Source organism: Heterocephalus glaber, unplaced genomic scaffold (assembly GCF_053883595.1).
Source record: "Heterocephalus glaber isolate CG9 unplaced genomic scaffold, H.glaber_assembly_v1.0 deba00001594, whole genome shotgun sequence".
NCBI classification, from domain to species: Eukaryota; Metazoa; Chordata; class Mammalia; order Rodentia; family Bathyergidae; genus Heterocephalus; species Heterocephalus glaber.
Window position 1 is genome coordinate 36277 of NW_028258369.1, and position 22338 is coordinate 58614.

The 22338-nt window shown below is 40.2% G+C and overlaps 2 pseudogenes; both read left to right on the forward strand.

The window, feature by feature from the left end:
• Nucleotides 1-542: 542 nt before the first annotated feature.
• On the forward strand, nt 543-776 carry LOC147823235 (prefoldin subunit 4 pseudogene; annotated as a pseudogene).
• Nucleotides 777-3019: 2243 nt separating this feature from the next.
• The window catches only part of LOC147823236 (melanoma-associated antigen B4-like), a 37084-nt pseudogene continuing 17765 nt past the window's right edge, over nt 3020-22338 (forward strand).

A 22338-nucleotide genomic window follows, 5' to 3' on the forward strand; every position in this document is an offset into this window, starting at 1 on the left:
GCCTCCCGTGGGGCCGGGCGCCGGGCCGGGACTCTCAGTGGCTCGGGCAGCCTCTGCTGGAGGAGCCTGAGGCCAGGGCGCGCAGGCCCCGCGTCCCTCGCAGTCGGAGGTTGGGCCGCCGCCCCGTGTGCACCGGACCCCTGGTTGGTCCTCAGCTCCTGCGTCCTCAGTGCAAGTGCGTCCATGGAGGGTGAGATCGGTTAGGGCCCAGCGGACGCCGGCTTCTCTGTGATCCTCCCAGGCCCTTTGAGAGCACCCTGTTCCCCCATTCTACAGATGGAGAAACTTGGACACAGCCATTGCTAGTGCTGTTGTGACTCAGCTGATTAGAAGCTCAGCTGGGGATCAAACTCAGCGCATCTTCTTAATACATATTTTTAGGTGATACATGAAATTGCTGCCGAAGATGTCAGTGTTCTTTCGAAGATCAACAAAAGATAAATAAATTTGCGTGGAATACGAATAGAAACACAGAGCTAAAGGAAGAAATAGAAGTAAAAAAGAAACAACTCCAGAATTTAGAAGATGCTTGTGAGGATATCATGCTCGCAGATGATGACAGCTTAATGATACCTTACCAGATTGGCGACGTTTTCATCAGCCATTCTCAAGAAGAAATGCAAGACATGTTAGAAGAAGCAAAGAAAAAACTGCAAGAAGAAATTGATGCCTTAGAATCCAGAAGAGAATCAATTCGGCAGGTGGTAGCAGATTTGAAAGTTCAGTTATATGCAAAGTTCGGCAGCACTATAAACCTTGAAGCTGATGAAAGTTAAACATTTTATAATACCTTTTTAAATTTGTTTAATGAATTTAAATATTGTTTAAGAGGATAGTTTCCCTTCTTCAAATGACATGGAAAGGAAAACTTTCTCTTTTTAAAGTTTTCATTTATTTAGTGGAAATGCCTATTTTCACATGTCTTTCTTATTTATTTTGTATTTTTTCAAAGAAGACAGTATTCATCTATGTATTTTGCATAATGATTATATCAATTCTAGGGGCTTCATGTCATGTTATTAAAATCAGTTAACAATCTTCTGTGTTTCTATATTATTTAGAATACTTGTTGCAGTTTTCATTTATAGAAAAGTTAACAGTTGTGTCGTATTGTTTGTCTGTCTGATTCTGGTTTCTGTCTAAGGATGGTGAAAGCCCTACAAAAATGTACAATCCTGCACCTCTCCACTCTGCATATTTCACAACTAAACTTTGTCATTTACTAAAAAGAAAAATAAGTAAAATAAAAGAAAGGTGTGATAATTAGCAATTTTCTTAAATTTTGTTAAAATTTCATTACAAAATTCAATTTATAGAATATTGTTAGGACAACCTAAAATATCTATACCCTATACCCTCTTGGGCATGTTATATTATTAATCTTTCAAGTCTTACATTAATATTGGGGTAAAAGTTTTTCTCACGCTTATCTTAATCTGTATATCTTTGTTTGCTTTCTCATTAGTTTGAGTAGAAAATTTACTTAACCTTTCACCCATATAAAGCGAAATTTCTACAGTGCTATAGTGAGTAGCAGAGTTCCTCTGGACATTCCTTGATATTGTGAAGTATCAATAAACCATACTTGTTTATTTTGAGAGGTCAGGATTTAGAATAAAGTGATTCCAGACAGGACATGATCAGTGACTGAGGCGCATCAGGACAAAATGAGTCTACACCAATTCTGAGTGTCCACAAAAGAGGTGGCCTGCTGAACAGGTCCACAGAGCGGGGGCAGCTAACAGCTTTCTGCACCTAAGTTCCAGCGTAAGGTAAAGAAGGAACCAGCAGGAGAGAGAGCAGAGAATCTGGTGGAAGGCCTGGACAAGCTACATGAGTTTAGAAGTCTCTGGACGATTACGACCACCCTAAGTTACAGGGCGATCTGAGTAAGAAGACCCATCAGATGAATGGAACTGATGGGAGCCAGACACCCGTCCTCTTTTAGAATTTCCCCTCCCCGCTGTCAGGCAGAATATACATAGCTCACTTGTGTCATCCAGTTGTATTACTGATGGATTCTGGAGGCGCCCATGTCTTGGCACATCTGAAGGTCTAGGTACCAGAGCAGAAAGCTGTCTTGATGTCTGCTTGAGATGGACATCTTTTCTGGGTACATTGATGCTCTCCACTGAGTTTGGGACTAAGAGAATGGATAAAGTTATTCACGAATGAAAGGCCATCACAGATGATGTGATGAAATTTGAGGCTGGCCAGGAGCAGTGCAGGGAAGTGTGCCGCTGCCAGGAGAAAGACTGGAGCTCACTACTTCAGTAACATGACGGAAGAATGATTGATAGACTAGGTCTTCTTAAACAATCCAGATGATTTCCTCAGCTCCGACTTTCTCCCGCAGTTCCCGAGTTCTGGTACCCTTGCCTTGTGTGTTCCTGCCTGTGTTGCCACCGGGTACTTCCTGTGGTAGGGCATTGAAGCAAGGCACGGGCATCCATAGGGATGAGGTGACCTGACGGAGACGGCACATAACCTTGTTAAAATGATGGCGACAAGGCAAACATCAGGGGTCCGATTAAGGATGTGCCGCATAGCGTGCTGCTGCCAGAATCTTCCAATTCAAGAGGAGCGTTTTAGGCCCTAAAACGGAACTGTTCACAGTCATACTCTAAGTGACTTTTCCATAAGGATCCTGGTTAGTTGAGCAGTTGCCACATTTTGAGATTCTTCCATGGAGGCAGGGGCTTCTACCAGAGGACAAGCTCGACATTCCAGTACCCGATCCACCCCTTCTTCCGTTCACCAGACATTTATAGATCATATTCTGAGGCAAAGCCTAAGAACACGTAAGAGAAGGGATGGTCAGGCACTGATTCAGGCTGGAGTTCAAGGACTGTGGAAAGAAAAGTTTGAGTTCTGGGAATTTGAGGACTGTGGAAAGGTGTGGGAAAGTCAGTAGTGACTGAGTTCTGAAGGCTACCTGGCTGGGGAGTAGATTTTTGCCTTAACTTTGACTGAAAAGAAACGAGGGGGAAGAGTTGGTGGCGATTAGTAAGGGGCAGAGATGAGGAAGAGCGTGGGGAATGATGTCTGTGAAGACCTAGATGACAAGTCGCCGTTGGCTGTCCAGTTGGACGTGAACATTGGAAAGCAGAAAAGGTGAGCTTGCGTTCACAGAGGCGTCTAGGTCGCAAGAAAGGTTTAGCTTTGTCAGAGGGGTCCTGTGCGGATGTGGCTTGAGGTCAGAGCAAGTGCTGTGCGTACAGTGATCATATTCGTTAGGCCGCATCTCCTCTTCCCCAAACCCAGTCGTTTTCTCCACAGGCACGAATGTGTGTAGTCTCCATTCTTCCCGACTCACTGTACTGCCACTCTGCTGTCTGGCTTTCCAGTTTTATGCAGATGTGACCCCACCCCTGTGTCACCGTGAGCCTTGCCATCCAGTCTTTTGTTTCCCACCCTCACTCATCACTGTCAATCCCACTCACACTTGGAGATACACAGAGCCACACGGTCCTCCCACCCACCTTCCTACTCTTTGTTATCAGCAAGGTCTGGCCACCCTCTCTGCACCTCACCACACTCATTAGTATGCTCAAATCTTTTCATTCTCACTGACCTGACCCAAATCCCTGTCTCTGTCCCCATTCTATCTCTGTTTCAAACTCTCTCGTTAGATACAGACCACCCCCACTCTGTGAACCCGGTAGCCTTTGAGCATCCATGGATTTATGTGGACTTGGATTTATGGGCCTTGTCACCTGTGCTTCCTTCTTTCGGAAATCTTAGTTCTTGTCTATGTGTCCAACTCCTCAACATAAAAGTATGGGGCTTGGCATGCGATACTTTCACCCATTGCCTCTGCTCCCCCAAGTGCCATACAGTCCTCTTCGATCTCGCAGTCACTTTGCTCAATCTCAACCAAATGCATCAAAGATATGTAGCTTTATTCCTTTTAATAAGATGCTCAAGATGTTCTGATGGGAGTTCTTGCTTTGAAAACGGTGACTAGTAATCTGTGACTTGGGTTCACACTGCTAGCTGCACTCATTCTGTGTTCACCTTTGAAATGAGCGTTGTCTTTTAATGTCTAGTATGTGTGAGCTCTCTGGTGTCTAGGTCCTCAATAATAAGCAGAAAAATCTGGCCATACATATTGGAGCCCATATTAGTCTAACATACAAGAAATAATAATAGGGCTGGAGATTTACCTCAGTGGCACTGTGCCTGCCTGGCAAGCGCAAGGTCCTGATTTCAATGCCTGGTACCAAAGAAGAAAGAAAAAAACTGAAAGAAAGAAAGAAAGAAAGAAAAGAAAGAAGAAAGAAAGGAAGGAAAGAAGGAAGAGAGAGAAGAAGGAAGGGAGGAAAAGAAGGAAAGGAAGGAAGGAAGGAAGGAAGAAAGAAATAGAAAGAAAGAAAGAAAAAGAAAGAAGAAAGAAAAGTTTACTTCATTTTTTTCCCTCTCATCAATTGGTGTTTATATTTTTTTAATTGGTGTATATTATTTACCATCATTTTTGAGGTATTGGGGATTGATTCTAGGAAGCTATATCTCTATTGCTTTTTTCTTTTAAATTTTGAGTAGGGTCTGACTAAATTGCCCAGGCTAACCTTAACGTTAACAGCCCTGCTTTTGCCTCCAATGCTGCTCCTAGCTTTATAAACTTTACTATAGTGAATGTCTGTTGGTGCTTAATCCCCTCAGGTTTTATAGTTTTGAAATCTACTTCACTCTTATTTCTGGAGATTTCACTGCCCATAGATTTCTAGGTTAACCTTTTTTCATTCGCACTTTAAAAACAGTTACATGATATTTTATCATACATTGTAGTTGAAGAGAAATCCATTGTCATCCTAATCTTTGTTCTTCTGATATCTTTTTTTATTCACTAAGTTTATTGGTACATTTCACGTTTATATTATGATCCCCATTTACTCTTAAAAGACTTTCTCTGCCTAACAGGCTGTAAGCAATTCGATTACAAGTTGCCTTGCAGATTTTTTCACATTTGTTTCCCTTGAGAGCTTTTTTTTTTATCATCTTGGATCTGTGCAGTTCTCATTCAACTTGCAATAAACACAGGTCTACTTTGTTTTGTCCCTGTATTCTAGAGATGACTGTGATCCCTTGCCGGATGCCCAATGTCTTAAACACCATGTTGCATATATTTTATTGATTTTGGTACTCTTGTTTCTGGTGTGAGACAAAAACTGGTTCCTGCTACTCCATCTATGCTGGAAGCAGAAATTTTTGCAGATTAATACTGTGAGATTTCTTTGCTTACTTTTTCATCTTTTTGTGCAATGTACATGTACCAACTCCGTAAAAGGATTGTAAATATTATGTACTGCAAACATGTACTATTAAATGTGTAAATTTAAAAACCACTTTGAGATAAAATATATTTTAAAACTTTTCAAGTTTATAATGTTTAGTTTATATGTTGGCCAATAGGTGGATAAAAATTTCATTATACTATTTTAAAGATTTATCAGTTTTAAGAAGTATTGTTTCTCATTTGTCCCTTCTTTTTTATCCTAATTGTCATCCATTCAGACCCTTGTTATCTGAACTACTGCAATAATTTCTTCCTGGTTTTCATATTTTCAGTATGTCCCTATGTAATCTATTGGGACAGATGACAGACAACCTGAAAACTAACATGACCTGATTGGAGACTGGATATGAAACTGACATTGACTTAGCTGCTAATGGTTCCCTAGGTGTAGATATGGAAGATATTTACCAAACCAGAGCTCAGTGGCCTGCCATACTTACTTCCTCTCCAAATGGCCTTACCCATCAATCCATTCCTCAATCTGTAAAATACTATTCATCTTTGAGAGTAGAAGGAAACAGATATGTCTAGTATTCTTTTGATACTGCCACTCTTGTTTCCATATCCTATCTGGTGAAACTGTAAGTCAAGCCCTTGAGTTAATTGTTAAATATTATAAAATGTGCTAACTCACTTGGGGTTTCTGCAAAGCTTCATTGTGCAGTAACGACATACATATTAATATGTTCTGGCAAGCAAATTTTTATACTATACTTTGTACTATATACTTTATGCTATATTTTGTACTATACTATACTATATAGTTATGAAATTATTTCTTTTCGAATTTGGTTGCTTATGTCCTTTCCAAGTTTTCTTAGAGGATTACCAAGCTATTCATATGTGGAGCATGGAATGAAATTTGTCTCATGTCTCTTGAGAATTTTTACTCCCTTCTTGAATAGATTTTAAAAAATAAGCAAATAGCAGGTATCATAATGGCATATAAGAAGAAGTATGTGTTACAGATTTTTATCCCACAGGGTTCTTTATTGAAGAAATTGTATTCAATACAAAATGTATGCCTTCTCTGTGAACATACAAATTATGCATTCTGCAAAAGTACAAATTTTTAAATGATACGTTGACTTTTTAAAATGGAGATTTCTTCAGATTTTGAGAATATGGTCTAGACCTACAATATCCATTACTTTGGCCAAAAGTCATGTGGTTATTAAGCCCCTGAAGTATAGATTTTTGAACTAAAGTTCACTATAAGTGTAAAGTACATTTTGTCTTTCAAATACATCATACAAAAAGGTCAGACATCGAAAAGATCTCATAATTATGATATATGAGAAAAATTCTTATCATCTATTATTTCTTTTTTAATGTGGCTAGTAAAATGTTTAAGACTGTAAGTGTAGCTCACACTAAATTTCTCTTGGGTGATGCTCATGTCAGCAAACTTCAGGCCAATTTTATTCAGTGAATAAGAATATGATACTTTCAGTGTCATTTATAATTATCAACACATTTCTAGCACTAATAATGAGTCAGCAGATAAGTGAGTTTTTCCTAAGGCAGGGTCTTCAATACAGAAGCACAGGAGGTTAGATGATTGCTAAGGCCCCTCTGGCTCTAAATCTATATGATCTAATTATTCACATAATCCACTAAAGTTCCAAGAGAGGAACAATTAACTATGTTTGAGTGAATTAATTAATGAAGGGAAGGAGGAAGAAAAAAAGAAGGAAGAGCTTTTTTCTTCTTTTTCTTTTTTTTGATCGTACTCAGGACTTTGCACTTGCGAGGCAGACACAGTGCCACTAAGCTAAATCCCCAACCCAGGAAGAGCTTTTTAAATGGACAATAAGTATTTTTGAAAGTACAAATACATTAATAAATAAGTGAAATCAGTAGGACTTTCCCAATGGAAAATATAAAAGATTTGTTCATTATAATTTTTAGTGCTAGTGAAAGATTGAAATGAGATCGCCACTATGTAGCGGACCTTTTATAAAATATCTGAAACACTTTTCCAGGCAACTCTATTTGTAGAAATTTAGTCGAAGGTATTAACAAGAGATATACATACATTTCAGGGTGTGAACACATTTGCGCTGGCCAAATATGAACCAAAGCCGTGGGCAAGGGGAAGATCATGGCAGGTAGGGGCCTGCTGCTGACTAGCGGGCCTGTAAAGCTGTGTAGATCATCCCTTTGACGATCGAAATAACTAGGGGGCACATCAAAGTGCTATGATTCCTGCTTGGTCAGAAAAAATAATTATCACTTTAATTTGGATTTAAATGTAGATATTGGTCCATTTCATGGGATAAGGTAGTGATATCAGGGAAAATTTAGATGGCATGTGTCAAAGATGCATTTATACCAACACATATATCAGTGCATACCATAGATATATTTAAATTTTAGCAACTGAAATGCACTATGACGATTGAATTATTAACTCAAGTTCTTTATCCTTCCCTGCATCTCTGTTCTTGCCATAGTCACATCACTAGCAGATTGTACTCCCCCATTTATAATTATCTTTGGGCTCTGTGCTGTGCCTTGGGTTTGGCCAGTTCTTTCTCAAGCAAAGGCTTGCAATGCAATTATATGTAGAGTTGTGCTTGACCTTCTTGCAATATCATGATTAGATAAATACATAGGGATTGTATCTTAGTTACTTTTCTCATTGCTGAGACACAATAACTGATACCCACAATTTCAAACAGGAAATTTTTATTTGGGCTCACAGTTTGTATAGGTTTCAGTCCACCGTCTTCTGGCTCCAAGGTAGGGTGGTGTGGTAGTAGGCCATGGCTTTAGAGAAAGATCTAATGGGATGGCAGTCAGGAAGCAGAGAGAAGGATCAAGGGAGGAGGAATGGAGGTAGACCCTTCTAGACCCCACCTCCAGTGACCCACTTTTTCCAACCAGTCTTCACTTTTTAAATCACATTAGCTATAAACTTGTCAGTGGACTAATCCATTGATAAATGCCATGGCCCCACGTTCCATTTACCCCCGCCCCCATGAGTACACGAAGCTTTAGGGCAGTGCTGGCAAACCTTTTAGAGCTTTCAGTGATAACAGGTTGCTGTGGCATGAGTGCCATAGGTTCGCCACCACTACTTTGGGGGGACATCTAGACATAAACCATAACATTTTGCCCAGGCCCCTAAAAGACTCATTCATGCTCATCCCTTTATGCAAAACGCACTTAGTCCATCTCTAAGAGTTGCCAAATTCCTAATTATTTCAGCATTGCTGAAATGCCTAAGTCCAAAGTTTCTAAGATTTAAGGCAAACTCTTAGCTGTGAGTCTCTGTAAAAATGAAAAATAACGTTGAACACTTTCAACGTAAATTGGCACAGGATAAACAGTCTCATCCCAAAAGGAAGAAATAGTGGGAGAGAAGAGAATGGGAGCAGAGCAAGACCAAACTCCATCAGGGCAAACATTTAATCTTGTAGTTCCATGTTCAGCTGCCTGGGTAATGTGTGACAAGAAGTGAACTCCAAAGCACTAGTGCAACCCTGCCCCTGTGGAACTGCTAGTGGTTGTAACCCTCATGGCCTCTCTCTGGGGCCGGCTTTGCTCATTTTTTCCTTGGGACTTTCGTCAGATGATCCAGGTTCCTGGCTTTTCCAACATTGTGGGGTCTCCACTGCACCTTCTGCTTCACACTCACAACTTCACACACTGCCCTTACAGCCTGGCTTCCCTGGCTTCTTCTGAAATCTGGGTGGAAGCCTTCCTGACCCCACAAGTCTTGCATTCTGCATGCACCTAAAACCAGCAGCATGTGGATGACACCAAGGTCTGTCCCCAGCTGGAACAGTAGCCAGGCTTCCTTCTATCTTGGCTGTAGGGATCAAGTACTTGGATTATTGAGCAGTATGAACCCAACTGAAGGAACAAATTATCTAGGCCGATGCCACTCTGAGAACATGATGCCCTAGGGCTCTCTTTTAAAAGCAAACTCTCACTTTGGCAATTTTGAGTCTGCAAATGGTGAAGCCTTATTTTCTCACAATCCATCAAGGTAATTTTCCTATTGTCCTCTTACAAAGTATTCAGCTTTTTTATTTTTTTAACCTTTTTTAAAATTTAATTTTATTGGTACATTTTAGGTATACAATATAATGACATCCATCACTGGAAATTTACACCTTTACATAATCTCTCTTGGTTCTGATTTTTTCCCCATTCCCCTGCCCTCCCTTCAACCCCTCCATCCCTCCCTATTTACAAAGACTTTGTTTCCAATGTTATTTTCTAATATTAATATCACGCCTTTCTTTTCTTTCCCCTACCCCTCCCACTTCTCCTTCCCCTTTGACCCTTTTCTTCCTATTTCACATTATCTATTATTCCTTTTAGTCCTTATTTACACTTTTAGTTTCTCATGCTAGAGAAACTATTCAGTATTTACACATGTGTGTCCTATTTATTTCACTTAAGAGTATTGCCTCAATGTGCATCCATTTATCTACAGCTGTCTCTAATTTCTCATTTTTTTATGAGTAGTACTCTATTTTATATAAAAAAACACATATTTTATCCAGGCTCCAGTTGATGGGCAATTGGGCTGCTTCCAAGTTTTAGCTATTGCAAATCATGCTGCTATGAACATGGGTGCACATATATCACTGTGGTATGATTCTTTTAATTCTTTGGGAAAGATACCCAGCAGGGGAATAGCTGGGTCAAATGGGACTTCCAGTCCTAGTTCTTTGAGGTATCTCCATACTGATTTCCACAGTGGTTTCACCAGTCTACTCTCCCACCAGCAGTGGGGAAGGGTTCCTCTTTCCCCACAGCCCCATCAGCATTTGTTATTGGTTGATTTCATGACAGCAGCCATTCTTTCTGGAGTGAGGTGGAATCTCAGCATTGTTTTCATTTGCATCTCTCAAATGACCAGTGATGTTAAACATTTTTCATATGTTTGTTTGCTATTTCTACTTCTTTGTCTGAGAAATGTCTGTTCATTTCAGATCCCCATTTTTGGATTGGGTCTTTAAATTTGGGAGGTCTGATCTTTTTAAGCTCTTTACAGATTCTAGATAGTAGACCTTTGTCTGAGGAACAGCAGGTGAAAATTATTTCCCACATTGTGGGTTGTCTCTTCACACTGCTGGTGGTTTCTCTTGCTGTGCAGAAGCTTTTTTAAGAGGAAGAGATCCTGCTTGTTGATTGTTTGTGCTAGTTCAAGGACAACTGACGTTTGGTTCACAAAATCTTTTCCTACACCAATGTCTTCAAGAGTTCTACCTAACCTCTGGAACAGGTTCCAGTCAGTTCAGTGTTTCTGTTTTAATATTTAGATCTTTAATCCATTTCAATTTTAGTTTAGTGCATGGTGAGATATATAGGTATAGTTTTAATCTTGGGCAGGTTAAAACCCAATTTTTCCAGCATCATTTATTAACGAGGCTATCTTTCCTCCAGTGAGCGTGTTTGGCTCCTTTGCCGAAGATGAGGTGGCTGAGTGCGTCTGGAGTTATTTCTGCATCTTCTAGTCTGTGCCACTGGTCCTCAGGTCTGTTTCTTTGCCAGTACCATGCTGTTTTGATCACAATAGCTGTGTAGTATAGATTCAAGTTGAGGGTTGTGATGTCCCCTGCCATAGCTCTGTTACTTACAATTGCTTTTGCTATTCTAGGTCTCTTCTTGTTCCAAATGAATTTTTGGATTGTCTTCTCAAGGTCTGTGAAGTATGCTGCTGGAATTTCAATTGGGATTGCATTGAATCTATACAGCAGTTTTGGAAGTAGGGCCATTTTCCCTATGTTGATTCTTTCTATCCAGGTGCAAGGGATGTCTTTCCATTTTCTGATCTTATCTTCAATCTCTCTTTTCAGAGTGCTATAGTTTTCAGAGAAGAGGTCTTTGATTTCTTTTGTTAGGTTGATTCCTAGTTATTTCAGTTTTTTGGGTGCTATTGTGAAAGAAATTGTCTGCTCTATTTCTCTCTCAGTGAGTCCGTTGTTTATGTAGTGGAAAGCTATTGAGTTTTGTGTGTTGACCTTGTATCCACCTACTTTACTGAATTTGATTATTAATTCCAAAAGACTTTTGGTGGAGTTCTTGGGGTCTTCTATATAGAGTATCATGTCACCTGCAAATGATGACAATTTGACTTCTTCATTTCCTATCTTTATTCTTTTTATTACTTTCTCTTGTCTAATTGCGGTGGCTAATGTTTCCAGAGCTATATCGAATAGGAGTGGTGATAGGGGACATCCTTGTCTTGTTCCTGATTTGAGTGTGAAGGATTTCAGTTTTTGACCATTTAGAATGATATTGGTTGTTGGTTTTTCATAGATGGCTTTTATCAGATTGAGGTATATGGTTTTTATCATAAATGCATGTTGGATTTTGTCAAATGCTTTTTCTGCATCTATTGAAATGATCATATGGATTTTGTCCTTGGCTCTATTGATGTTGTGTATTACATATTTGATTTGCATATGTTGAACCATCCCTGCATCCCTGGGGTGAATTCCACTTGGTCAGGGTGTATGATCTTCTTGATGATCTTCTGCATTCTACTTGCCGGTATCTTATTAAGGATTTTTGCATCTATGTTTATTATTGAGATTGGCCTATAGTTCTCTTTTTTTTTTTCCTTAAATTCTTTTATTGGTAGATTTTAGGGATACAGTACATCTACATTTATCATTTGGTGCTGGAACCTGTACATGTATCTTGGTTCTTAGTTTTTCCCCATTACCTGTGCTCCCTTCACCCCCTCCACCCTTCCCTATTTACATAGACTTTGTTTCCATTTTTTTTTCTTTTCTCATAATTTTTCCTTTCCCTTTTTTCCTTTCCCCTTCCCCTCCAGACACCCTTACCACTTTGGATCTTTTCTTCCTATTTCAAATTATCAATTATTCATTTTAATCATTTCAATCCTTATTTACACTTTCAATTTCTCACACTAGAGAAACTATTCAGTATTTACACATGTGTGTTCTATTTACTTCACTTAAGGGAAAGACTTCATGAATAAAACCTCAGTAGCATGGGAACTAGCACAAAGAATCAACAACTGGGATCTCATCTTATTAAAAAGCTTCTGCACTGCAAGAGATACCACCAACAGAGCTAAGAGACAACCTACAAGGTGGGAAAAACTTTTTAGAAGCTGTGTGTACCTTAGACAAAGGACTACACTCTAGAATACATAGTTCTTTTTTTCGGTTGGGTCTTTCTCTGCTTTGGGGATCACGGTGATGCTTGCTTCCAGGAATGAATTTGGGAGTATTGCTTCCTTTTCAATTTCATTGAAGAGTTTAAACAGTAAGTGGCAGTAGCTCCTCTCTGAGTGTCTTGTAGAATTCAGTAGTGAAGCCATCAGGACCCAGGTTTTTCTTAGTTGGTAAGTTTTTAATTATGTTTTCAATTTCATTGATTGATACTGGGTTGTTTAGAATTTTTAGGTCTTCTTCGTTCAACTTTGGTAATTCATACTTATCTAGGAATCTGTCCATTTCTTCTGTTTTTTTCCATCTTATTGGCGTATAGGTTCTCAAAGTAGGTATTGATGAATCTCTGGATTTCTGATGGGTCCATAGTAACTTCATCCTTTTCATTCCTAATTGCATGGATTTGGGCCTTTTCTTTCCTTTTTCTGATAAGGTTGGCTAAGGGTTTGTCAATTTTGTTTATTTTTTCGAAGAACCAACTCTTGGCTTCATTGATTTTTTTTGTATCATTCTCTTAGTCTTCATTGCATTGATTTCTACTCTCATCTTTATAATTTCCTCCCTTGTATGAGCTTTGGGTTTGTCCTGCTCTTCTTTTTCTAGAAGCTTGAGGTTCAGGAAAGGAATGAAAATGAACAAGATGTTATTTACATATACCACTTCTCAAAATAAACATCACTAGTCTGCATTATAAACAGGAATTAATAAAATAATAGTAACCTTCTGACAAGGAATAGTTCTTAAAACACTATAGAATATTTTCTATTAATATTAGTTAAAGAGAAGTGTAATGCTTAAAAAGTTCAGTCTTAGCTATCAGAATTAATTCCTTATTTCCCATTTGCATAAGACAAATGCAGTGCTTCAGTAGACACAGTTTGCTTTGTGTGGATAATAAATAATTAAGCAATGAAAAACAGAGATATTCACCTTGCACCCCATCTGGGACTAAGTAAGACTGAAGGACACTTTGATTTCTAAAAATGTCTCCTAATGAACCCTAATATTAGGATATTCTGATTATCTCTTTTGAGGATAGTATGGAAGAAGGATAAGAATATGTTGGAAGTGTTACATAATCAAAGCATTTTATGTGCATTTTAATTTTCAAGTGATTAACTTAATTTTTCCTTGCTCCAATTTTTTTAAAAAGAGACATGAGAAATATTTATTAGAGGTAGTTGCAGGATGTACTTGAGAGCAGAATGTGAGCCCTCAGAGAAATGAGGCACAATACTGTTGGGAATTGGGGATCTTTTATGTGTTTTGGGTGTTGGGAGTCTGTGGAATTTAATAATCTGTAGTCTTGATCTTGTCTCTTGGGTAGGAGAGGATGGCCCACTCATCCTGAAATACTGCTTTATTCATGTGGGAAAATGCCCAAAGGGTGGTCAATTTATGGGTGAAAGAGGACCATTTGTAAGTAAAATGGTAATGAGCAGAACCTTTTGTAGCTGAAGGGGTGTTGCTCAGGTTTGCTATATTTCTGGAGGAGAAAGAAAAAATAAATAAACTGAGCTTGTGTTCTGAAGCTGTGGTTTTCCTTCAAATACAATTTTTAAAATCTCAAATTCCTTGTCTCCTTTTTACCTAGTTTTATTTCTTCTATCCTACCCCCTAGCCCATCCCCCATTCAGTCCCTTATTCTTAAGGAGGTCCATCTTCAGTAATTGCTTCAGGCAAGCTAGAATTTTTATCATAATTACTAGGCTCGTCAAATACTTTACTTTTATTTGTACAAATATTTCAAACTTATGATTAGATATGTGCATTTTTGTCAAGTTCTACTTCCTTTACTTTGTATCAAGACAGCTTCCATAACTTAGCCTTATGCTTTTTCAAATGCATTACATATATACTTGGCACATTTTCCTGCTTGACTCTATTGTTGTACTCTATGTAAAAGGACATTTATTTTGCTTCGCATTGGTTAGAATCAACAGCATAAGTCTGAATTATGTACTGAGATAAAGTGTATTTTCTAGTTCAAACACATGGAGAGTTAAATATACTATGGGGATACACCTGAGAATCTAATCATCCTTTATTTCTTTCCAACAGTAAATGGTACTCAGAATTTTAAATAACCAACTAGAGAACTAAATATATAAAATAAAAATTATTTGTAAACCGAGATCTGCTTTTACTAAAGGGAAAATATTAAGACCAGTCTTTTCTTGCTAAGTGTAAATGGAGAATGAAGACCTCATAATTCAACCAACATTTACACCTGTTATCACATAGCTCTTCTAGAAATAGCTCACCAAATAAATGTTATTGGGACTTGGGGTGCTTGCATCTTCTTCTGGAATTGGTTTCCAAGTTCTTCTCACCTCAAACAAAGAATTGAATGAAACAAGCCAAAAATGGTGGCAAAGTTTATTTGGAAAATTGAAGGTGAAGGGAAAGGAACAAACTGACTCTGCAGAGCAAACTTAGGAGCAAAAGAGAGGGAAAATAAAAGCAAAACTCAAAATGCACCCTGGAGGACACACAAAGTGCACCCGAGGGGCTGCCATGAGGAAAAGGCACAGTAGGAGCTCTTCATGGCATCTGCATCCTTATATGCTGTCCACCCCTCACGGGAACCCTCAAGAACTTCTACATATGGGGTCCTGAGTGGTGGTGCTGCACAGTTTCTAGGATCCCACCAATCCTCACTTCCCAGCCAATCTAAGGCATGCCCTATCTCCTATTTCATTTCCCTCTGAGAGACACATATCCCATAATTTTTATGGCTTCTGAGGGAGTGGAGGTCTCTGTCTTCCATACATTCTTTGAGCTCGAAGTGGCCATAGAGCCCACCTACTGGGTATTATGTGCTCTTCAACTACTTTGGGGTGCTGTGGCTCAGTTGCTGGATTGAAGAAAGAAAAACCTGTCAGGAGACAATGAAAGAAGAATTAGTGAGCACTGAACTGCCTGTTTGGTTAAAGAAACTTTATTATTAGACAAAGTATGAAGAGCAGATCAGATTTCCATGCTTCCTGTCGAGAAGAATGTATGTTAGGGAGGAATTTCGGATAAATTATTAAGAGCCTGAGAGCCATGATGGCCTTAGCCTTTATTATCATGATTACTTATCTATAGTGTCACTGGAGTCTTGCTTTTGAAGAGGAATCTCAAGTCTTCCAGAGCCTCACAGGACTAGCTTTCTTCTTTGCGGTGATCTTGTTTTTCAGACAGTTCAGATGGGACTGGCTTTGTTCTAGAAAGATGAATCCAATTATCTATCTCTGCCACCTTTACTGCGGTGGGAGTAGTAAGGATTATTGAAAAGGGGCCCTTCTAGTTTGATTTTCATTGATCTGCAGGAGTCCCCTCTCTCAAAATTTTTGTAAGCAGTTGGTTTCCAGGACAGACACTAGGTGGTCCCCCTGAGCCAGGAGCTGCTGGGAGGACTCTGTTCACATACCAATAGACTGTTGTACTTGGCCTAGATTAACGAGATATTGTAAGAGTCTCATAGTCTCTTGGTCTACTATCGTATCAGAGGACAAAAGTGGCCTCCTGTATAACATCTCAAATGGATTCAAATTTAACCCAGTTTGGGGCATTTTATGAACCCTCACAAGTGCTTTTGGTAGCAATTGGAGCCAGGACACAGACGTCTCTTGGTAAAGCTCTGCCAGAGGTTGCTTTAGGGTCTGGTTAGCTTTTTTTACCTTTTCAGAAGATTGAGAACCATTTCCTACGTAGGATTTTTATAGCTTGTCACTGTGTCTTTTGAGGAAAGACCAGAAGAGTTCCTCAGGAACTGGGAATAAGGCTCGGGCTTTGAGGGGCTATCGGGATGCCCTTTTTGCTTCCCTATCAGCCTTTTGATTTCCCAAGGAGATTTCAGGCATGTCTCTTTGGTGCCCTCTACAAAGCATGAGTGCAACTTTGCTTGGGAAGATGACCCGCCACTAGGTATTGCAGAATTTCCTGCTTGTGCTTTATAGATGACTGCTTATTAGTCAGCAAGCCCTTTTCTTTCCAGATTGCTACATGGGTATTGCTATTTGGAGTCTTTGTAGATATTTAACTTTTTGGCTTTTCCTAATATCAGTGCCTGAGTAAGAGCTATTAGCTCTGCCTTTCAAGTAGATTCCTATGGGAAAAGGTTTATCTTCAATGATCTGTTTTCAACTGACAGTTGCATAAACTGCCTTTCAATGTTCTTCTTAGACGAAGCTACTTCCACCAGTGAATCACACCTCCTCAGGGTCTTAGAGGGACAGGTCACTGATGTCTTGCCTGCTTACATAGGTCTGGGAGATCACTTGTTTACAAGAATGGCTAACTTCTGGGCCTGTAGGCTACAAAGAAGCAGGGTTAATAGTAGTGCTATTTTTTTAAAATAACTTCAGAGGTGTATAAGAGCATGGCCTGGTACTTAGTAAGCTGTTCCCCTGTTAACCACAAGTAACCCTTAGTCTCCAGAGTAGCTCTGACCTGACGAGGAGTTAGGAATTTTGGTCCTTGTATCAAAGTTAACTTTGCAGCTTCCTCTGTTAGCACAGCTGTAGCTGCTACTTCTGAAAGACAGGATGGCTATCCAATAGCCACTCCATCTAACTTTTTGGAAAACTATGCCACTGGGCAGAGTTCTTATACTAGCCTAAGTGTCAGGACCCCTGAAACAATTCCTCTCCTTTCTGATATGTAGGGAAAGAAAGATTTTCTTAAGTCAGGTATTTCCAGTGCTAGAGTGTGAGAAAGGGCATACTTTATTTCCCTAAAGAGCTTAGCAGTCACTTTATTGTTCATTCTAGGGGCATAGACTCAGGACCTTTGACGGTCTCATATAAAGGCTTTCTCATTACTCTAAGATAGGTAGCCAGATCCTATAAAAGCTGGCCACCCCCAGGAAGGAACAAAGCTGTTGTTTGGTGGCAGGAGGCCCAAGACCACAGATAGCCAAGATCCAGTCCCCAAGACAGCTGTCATTCCTTAGGTGTAAGAATATATCCCAGATATTGAACATTTTGTAGGGATATCCAAGCGTTTTCTTTGGAGACTTTATATCCCTTCTTAACTAGAATGTTGAGAGTTAGTACAATATTATAGTTAGATAATTCCTGAGTTGGGCTGCAAATTAGAATACCATTTATATACAGAAGGATGGCTCCTTGCTTAAGCCATAAGTTCCCCAAGTCTTTCTTTTACTATGGAGCAAAAAGGTGAGAACTGTCTCTAAAACCCTCTGGGATGACTCTCCAAGTATTTTGCCTTTTTTGTCTCATAATAGGATTGTTTCATTCAAAAGCAAACAGAAACTGGGTGTCTGGATATAGGAGGATGGAAAAAATGTGCCTTTAAATCTAAAACTGAACATCAATTAACCTCTCCTGGAATTTGGAACAGAACTGTATCTGCCATTAGAGGATGGATTGGAATGACAGCCTCATTAATGAGGTAAAGGTCTTGTACCATCCTATGATCTCCTGAGAATTTAACTACAGGGAGAATGGGAGTACTGCTAGAGGAGTAACAAGACTTGCAAAGGTCATATTTGAGAAATCTGTCTATAAGAGGCTGGAGGCCTTTATATGCCTCTTCCTTGATTGGATACTGCTTTTGGTTAGGAAATCAGTTGAGGCATTTTAGTCTTATCACTACTGGCAGTTATTCCATTATACCATGCAGCAGGGTCCACTTGTTGGCTAATTTGCTCAGGGATGCCTAGTGTAGTTCCAACAAGTAAAATCCATATTGGTCTTAGATGAATTTGAGAACCGCCCTCAATTTTGCTAGTAAATCTCTTCCTAGCAAAAGAGTAGGAGACTGTGGGACAATTAGTAATTCATGGTTAATCATGTGGACTTCAAAGTGACATATCAGAGGAGGGTAAAGAATCTCAGACTAGAAGTCCCCTAAACCCCAAATATGGCTATAGACCTAGAGCAGAGTTTCCAGAGAAGGAAATCAAAATAGAATGAGCCATCCCTGTATCAGTAAGCAGTTGAATTGGCTCACCTATGATGTCTAAGATTACCCACGGTTCCTCAGAGGAGATGATGGTGTCCTTTGATAGGGCCATTGAAGGTTTCCTGGGCTTCTTCAGTTCTCAGAGCAGGAAATGAGGGTTCTGGCTGTCATAGGCCCTCTGTGGGAGTGGGGATTGTCAAACCCAGGTACCATGAGTCAGGCATATTAGCTGCCTCACATTTGGAGCAGGGCCCTGGTGGTGGCTTGGTGCAATCTCATGCCCAGTGTCCAGTCCTCTTGAAAGTAAAATAGGAGCTCTTTCTCTGCTTGTTCCTGGATTTTTCCTTAGATGATTCTTTTGTGTCATCACTGGGTCCCAATTGTTGAATACAGAAAATGTCATGTCCAGTATTTGGGCCATAGATGTTTGGGATTCCCATATGAAGTATTTGTAGTTTACAACAAATATCTGGGGCTTATTGACAGATGAAATTGTGTCCTACTAGTGCTTCACTCTGCCTGGAAGATGGACCTATATTGGTATATTTACAAAAGACTGCTACTCATTGGTTATGGAAGGCAGCTGGATTTTCCTCTGTGCCCTATATGACCCCACTCACTTCATCATAGTTAACAGACTTTAATGCACCTTTTTCCCCATGGTAAGAGCAGCTAGCATATCAGACATCATTTCTAGTCCATGACTAGTATTATAGTCCCAGTTTGGTTCTGTTGAAGGGAGGACAGCCTCTCCGGGGTGGTTTCCTTCCCTTTTCAAAACACATTATTCATTTGCATAGGTCCTAGACTCTTGTAGGATTCATTCTTTGTCATTCATCTGGGCAAGATGAATTGGACATCTTGTCATGGTAAGTCAAAAGCAAGAGTAAGTTTGAAACCATCTACAAACTCACTAGGGTCTTCTGAAGGTTGTCCTAGTCATTCCTTACACTGCTGGACATCTGCTACTGAAAAGGGAACCTGCGCTTGAGTATTCCCTTCTACAACAAGACATCACTTAGGGACAGGATAAGTTGTGAGTTAAAGGAGTAAGAAGCACCACTTTGGGTTTGACCTACAGGGCTTAAAGCTGTCTGTGTGGGAATTAATTCCCAGTGGGACTTAAGGCTGTCTGAGAAGCATGAGGAGGGGACTGAGGAACACTGGGTTCCTCTGGGGCACCAGGTTCTAATGGAGCTCCTGAGTCACTTGGAGGGGATGGGCCTGATGTATTGGCCTGGGGATTATAAGGAGATGGTCAAGGAGACCTCCCAGTCTCATCAAACAGGTCAGGGAGTCCCACATCCTCATGAGAGGCAAGTGGGGAACTGAACTGGGGGTCTCAGGACAGGGTCATCGAGGATATCTTTCTCTTCCTTGAGGAACTCTCTAAGTATCATAGTTCCAAGGAAGTCCCATTTAATAGTCACAAAAGCCTGCACATGAAGGATTTCATTTGATCTTGTATGTTATGAGCAGAAATGCTGTAACTGGAGAATAGTTTCATAGTTTAAAGTAGCATCCAGCACCCATATCTCTCCACTTCCCAGTATGTACTGAACCCAAACCATACTGCAATCCTGGATAAGCTGTTACTGTTTTAGATTGTCAGAATCTAGCCTTTCCCATTCATCAAGGATGTGGCCTAGTGGCGAAGACAGTGAAATCCACGTGGTAGTGAGGACCAAGAGATTTCCCACTGGATCGCCTTGAGTCCTAGAGAGAGAAGGAGACAACTAGGTCTTGACTCCTGAAGATGGCTTCCCATGCAGAAGAAGGAGACCCAAGGGCCCCACTAAGCTTCCCTTATGAGACCCTAACACAGACCAGACAGATGTCTCTGTCTGAATCTTTAGTGATGCCAGCGTCATTCACAGAAGAACAGCAGAAAGCCCCTTGAAAGCTTTGTCTCCATATTGGATGCCCAGTGGCTCCTTACAGAGAAGGGGGTTAAGCCACTTGCTGGCCTTACACAGTCTTTGACTCCCATGAGGTAAGGGTGGAACGTTTTCCCCAGCAAAGTTCCCTTAGCCTCCCAGTTGAGCCCTTTCATGGCTAAACTTGCAAAATGGAGCCAGTTGGGAAAGTTATCTCTTGCATTTATTTTGATAGTAAAAAAAATTTAGAACTTTGCTTAAAGGCAGTAGATGTGGAAATATTTTTTTAAGAAGGGGGATGCCTCTGCATGTATATACTCACAGTTACCTTAGTTAAGCTTCAAATGCTATTCATTTGTTCTGCTCAGACATCAGGCATATTTTTTTAAACTACCTGCACTTAGAAAAGGAAGAAATCCGGCCTGGAAGCAATAGCACCAGGTGAGATTTAAGACAGGGAGGAAGCCAAATCAGCTAAAGCTGTATGGGATGTGGGCCTGTGTGGACAGCTTCAACTCTCCCATGCACATCACACTGGCAGAGAGGTGGGCTCAGCCACTACACACACCCTGGTCTGGCCAGTGGAAATCTGTGGGGCATTGTCCCCAGGGGGTGCGGCCCACCAGCCCTGCCCAGCACTGCTCAGAGGAGTTCTACTTCTGGCACTAGCTGGGATCCAGCTCTCCTGGCCATTGCCACCTCCCTACAAAATCTTGGGTTTTTTTTTTTGTTTCTGTTTTTGTTTTTCAAGGGAAATTTTTTTTTCTCTTCTTTGTAGGAAGAGCCACTGTGCTGGTTAAAATGATTTAAGAGAAAAAGATGTCCCAACCACTTGTTTTCCAGAAGCCCACATGTTCTCCAAAATCAGGGGCATAACTCCTAAGGGTAGTTAGAAAAGAAAAAGGGGGGGGGAGATGGCCACAACTGACATAGCCCACTTCTAGCTGTGTGCAGAAGACAGCATGTTGGCCAGCCACGTGGCAAGGCAACATGATGGCGCCCCAGACCAAATTACAAACTGAGAAAGAAAACCATTTACAAACTAGAGTAAGTGGAAAACAGGGTAATTTCCAAAAAAGATAGAAAAACAAAAGAAGTGTGCCCATCGGACCTTACTTGGTCTCCCCATGGCTAACTTTGTCAAATAATGTTATTGGGTAGGTCTTTCTAGAAATAGCTCATCAAATATACTTTACTGGGTTTGGGAGTGCTTGGATCTCCTTTTGGAGTTGGTTTCCAGGTTCTCCATGTCTTGAACAAAGAATTGAATGAAACAAGCCAAAAAGAGTAACAAAATTTATTTGAAAAATTGAAGGGGAAAGGTGAGGGACAAACTGGCTCTGCAGTGCAAATTTGGGAGCAAAAGGGAGGGAAAATGAAAGCAAAACTCAAAAGTGTACCCTGGGGGACACAGGGTGGGCTGACATGAGGTAAAGGCACAGTAGTGAGCTCTTCATGGCACCTGTGTCCTTTTATGGCATCTCTGACTCACGGGAACCCTCGAGAACTTCTACATATGAGATCTTGGGTGGTGGTGCTGCACAGATTCTAGGATCCCACTACACTTCTCTCCTCAGCTAGTCTAAGCCATGCCCTATCTCCTATCTCACACCTTCACATCAAAATTTCAAGTCAAACTATAAAGACAATGTGCTGTATTGTGTATACCTATTGTGCTGTCAATTTCCAGTTCAAGTTAACTCTTCAGTGTATTGTTCTGAAGAGCATACTTCCTAGCTTAATCCAAAGGACAAAACAGATTCTCTATCTAATTGTTATAATTGAAAACCTCTTTAATATTTAGACTAGTTGGCTCAATAAACCCACATTTGGAGATCCCTTAAAAGGTCTTTTCTGGACCTGTGGTATATATGACACAATTGTGACTATTCTCTCTTTGCTAAATATGCCCGCCTTAGCTTTGCTGTTAGTCCAGAATAGTATGCACTATGTTAGGTTGAAAAATTAATCCCAAAATATCAACATCTTTGCACAATGAAGGCTTATTTTTTCAATGACATTATCTATTCAATGTATATCAGAGATAGAGGGGCGTGAAGGATACTTTCTATATCATCACTTT